The sequence below is a fragment of the Solanum tuberosum genome, unplaced genomic scaffold, assembly GCF_000226075.1.
Source record: "Solanum tuberosum cultivar DM 1-3 516 R44 unplaced genomic scaffold, SolTub_3.0 scf00111, whole genome shotgun sequence".
NCBI lineage: Eukaryota > Viridiplantae > Streptophyta > Magnoliopsida > Solanales > Solanaceae > Solanum > Solanum tuberosum.
Genome location: NW_006239034.1, coordinates 1,671,226 through 1,675,362, shown reverse-complemented (window position 1 = coordinate 1,675,362; position 4,137 = coordinate 1,671,226). Strand labels below are relative to the sequence as shown.

Below are 4,137 nucleotides of genomic sequence, written 5' to 3'. Positions count from 1 at the left end.
CTAGGTCACACCCTTGAATATTTTATTAATATATATATTTTTTGATAATTGTGGTGACCAAGTCAATTTTATGTGTATCTTAACTAATTTCACGGAATATATGTTACTTTATACCAGTAATAAGTACTAGGTAACTCTATTCACAATGCTAGAAGATGGAGAAAAATAATAGATCTGTTGATTTTCTACCACTTTGCTAATGACTATGTCACACCCTAAAATATTATATAATAAAATATTATAACTAAATAAAAATAAAATAACTTGTATGATTTAAGTGCGAGAAAATTACTAATAATAATTGGAATATTCAATTAAGTAATTTGTGTTATTAACAATTTTACTCAATCTTTTACTAATATATTTAGTCATGGCTTTAACTCATAGAGAGTATAAGTGTATGATATTTTCATAATATAAATGGTGTAAATGTTTATATTTTAAAATACAAGAGATGTATTCAGAAATTAGATTATATTAGAGGAATATTTAATTTAATAAACTTTTAATCTCATGGGATACCTTCAATCAAAGATAAGCTGAGACTTTGATTTGGTTGCTATAAAAAATGTTTAGAGAATTTTATATTTTAATTAATGTTCCTTCCAATTACATTTTCATTTACTAATCATAAACTAGTAATCCAAAAGTAAGAAAATTATGTTTGGGAAAAATTTCGAAAAAAATTGGTAACTAGTGTTTGGTCATATAATTGGTTATCCCAAGTTTCCAAGTTTTAGAAAAAAAATAGAATTTTAGCCGGATTTTTGAATTCGCGAATTTTTATAAAACTTAAAAATTATTCAAAACTTTTACATTTTAGAAAACACCCAACATTTATAATTTTAGACGAAATTTTATTCCTAGTTTGTTGTACAAAATTTATATCGTTATATACATATTTTATACAATTTTTATCCAAACTTACTCTCCGAAGTCACCTCCAATTACATGTAGTAATAGTAGTTTTTCGTACACAAACAAATGGTATTTTCACTTTGTTTTCTTCTTCTTTTTTCTAACTCGTATTATTTATGTTCGTTGTCATTACTTTTCACGAAACATTTTCATTATAAAATGACAATACAAACTTATGAGTATTTTTAATAAATTCTTAGAACTTATAGGTATAAAACATATTAATTTTTATATTATTTTTAAAAAGTCAAATAAATCTCCCAAAAAAATTTGTGGTCAATCGCATGACAAAACTTCACCCGATAATGACTTGCCAAAAATATTTTGTAAATTTGTAGCCAAACACATGGCAAAACTTCACCCATAAATGACAAAAATTTCGAAATTTGTGGTCAAACACATGGCAAAATTTTACTAAAAAATAATTTACCCAAAATATTTGAAAATATATGGTCAAACACTAACCTAGCATTAGGTAAGTTCATCAATAATTTACCTATTTAAACTTAAAGTTCATATCTCATCACAAATATATATCATATCAATTTCATTTTGCATCTATAATTTTTTTCCATGAAAAAAATTTGATCTAATTACAATATTAGGTTAGAAAGTTAATGCTTCGTCGTAAAAAAAAATTGTGATGCTTACAAATAATCTTGATATTTCATTTCTTATAAACATCCTTTCTTCGAAAATATTGATCTATACTTTATATAAATGAAGGTGATTATATGTCACATTTCAAAACTTGTTCATGCTTATCCAAAAAGCTAGTGAATTTGATATTTATGATGGAATAATGTTATTTTCATCAAATGGTATTATTTATAAGTAGTTATTGATCAATTTTTTGAATCTTGATATAATAGTAAGTGAAATTACTCATTTTATTATCGTTTATTTCAAAATTCTTAAGACTGTTGTTGATCTTGCTCACTTTATTTCCAGTACATAAGATGAGTACTTTTATTTAGCATTATATTACATTTTGAAAATCAATCGATAATTTCAAATTGTTTTATGAAAATAACAATATTCGGATATCAACATTACATTCTAATTTACTAGCTTTTTGGATAAGCTTGAATGATGTTTTGAAAATGTGACGTATTGATCATCTTCTATTAACGGAGTTGTTGGCGTCATTTCATCTATATCCAGGTATGGATTTACTTCTAGTTAACAATAAAATTTCTTCGAATTTTGATAATACCCAATTAGTTGGTATGTGAACTTTCACCTTGTTGGTGAAGGTTCTAGCTATTCTCCGCCTTGTAATTATTCCCTCCCAAATTCTATCTTCCCCCATTGCTTATGTAATAAAAAAAATTGATTGGGATAAAGAAAATCATTAAAAAATGTATCACATTATTCACATGAATTAGTTACCAAATTAGAACACCAATTGGGTGAGTTTAAAGAGCGCATATCCATGATTAGTTTAATTTGTTCAAGAAATTCAAACGTTTAGTATTTTTTACTGCTAACAACGAATAAGCTCTTAGTATGGCCAGAAAAAAAAATATATATATATATACTAGATGGTTCTTGCCCGTGCTCAGCACAGGCCCAACATTTTGCATTTTCTGAGTACTTCGTAAAGTTATTTGGAAAGGAATAGTAGTCAAAAAAAGTATATGTAGAAGAACATAATGCTACGTCTACTTTATAAATGTGCAGATATTGTCAATACCAAATATCAACCATGTATTGTTATCAACCCTCAATCAAGGAGAGTACAGCATAATCGATTGATAATAACATAACTTAAAATATTTACAGATATAATTTTGCAGTATAAATTAAATAATACATCATTAAAAAATAATGTTGATGTGAACAGAACTTTCCATTGGACTGAAGAGTGGATATTTCTACTCCATCTGCTTTGTCTTTAACAGTCTTCATGCCCAACAATCGACAGAATATGTATTTAATCCAATTGTTCATGCTTCAGCTTCAAACTTTCCAACAAAAGAAGAGATGGAAACAATTAAATATCATAGATATAATCTACTCAAAAGATTATAACTTAGTCCAAAGCATACAAGTGAAATCAGATTAGTAAATCAATAAGAAAATAAGTCTTTTAAAAGCTCCCTGATAAAATTAGCTCCAACACGAAAGCTTACTGCACTAACAGAGGATACCAATAAAAAATTAACTAATAAATATATAAAATCAATTCAAAAGAAATGTGGAAGTACATAAATGAACTGACAACTATTAGGAATTTCAGCATTATCCAAATAATTTTAAAAATCGCATTTAAATTTAAGAAAGCTTTTTATATGGAAACAAAACTCACAATCCACAAAAAGCTAACCTGTAATTTATCAGCACAATAAATATCTTCTCAGAAATGATACATAGCATATAATCTGATCACATTTAAAAAGGGCACCAAAATTTGAAATGGGAAATAGTAATATTCTTCATAATTTGCTGCAACCCACAAAATATCTTAATTTGGGGTAGAAACAGAAAGTTATTACATGCCAGGAAACTTATGTCATACACCATATATGTAGTAGCAGTTAGCAATTAAATCATAAATAAATTAACTTACAGTAATTTATGAAACATTAGTAGGAGGCAGTTACACAAGTTGTTAGACAAGTTTGGACACATCTCACACCAACCATTTATATATATAGTTTATCTTGAGTCTATTGATTAAGTATTAACTAATGACACCAGATTTAAAAGAAGAGCTACTTATCAAGCAAACACCAAATTTAAGGATGCCTTATGTACGCTCGAAAATGTTGAACTACTGACATAATAAGTTTGCTCACTAAGCATATTGTCACGATCCGATTTATCAAGTCATGATGACACCTACTATAACCCACCAGCAGGTAAGCCAACCCGTAACCCGAAACAACAAGTAATGGGTCTGAGGGTAGAAATTAAACAAGAGTAGGAAAATAACAACATAAACAGGCGGAAGCAACCCAAAACATATATACAAATAAAGATCTCTCCCAGAACCTGAAAGTCACCAGTACAGAGCTACTACAAAATGAGTAGAAGTTCCAAAACTGGACAACAGAGACTGGACTGTCTCGAAAGGAAAAAAAGACAAGTCTATATATACAGATGGAGACTGAAATAGTACAAAACGCCGTGTGCTCACCCCCGTCTCCGGATAAGTCTACTCCAAGCTCGATCAACGCTGGCTACTAGTGCTCGGACCTGCATCACAAAATAGAT

At 28.3% G+C, this 4,137-nt stretch overlaps 2 long non-coding RNA genes across 2 annotated transcripts in view; both read right to left on the bottom strand.

Annotated features, from left to right (window-relative positions):
* Window positions 1–2,604: 2,604 nt before the first annotated feature.
* On the bottom strand, window positions 2,605–3,819 carry LOC107060986 (uncharacterized). The gene is made up of 2 exons (XR_001473698.1): window positions 3,248–3,819; window positions 2,605–2,885 (listed from the first exon to the last, which is right to left on the bottom strand). It is a non-coding gene; the product is annotated as an uncharacterized lncRNA (long non-coding RNA).
* A 33-nt stretch (window positions 3,820–3,852) lies between these two features.
* Window positions 3,853–4,137, bottom strand: part of LOC102580752 (uncharacterized) — a 7,113-nt gene continuing 6,828 nt past the window's right edge. Inside the window, exon 3 of the long non-coding RNA XR_367447.2 lies at window positions 3,853–4,119. This is a non-coding gene — a long non-coding RNA (uncharacterized lncRNA). The remainder of the gene's footprint in view (window positions 4,120–4,137) is intronic.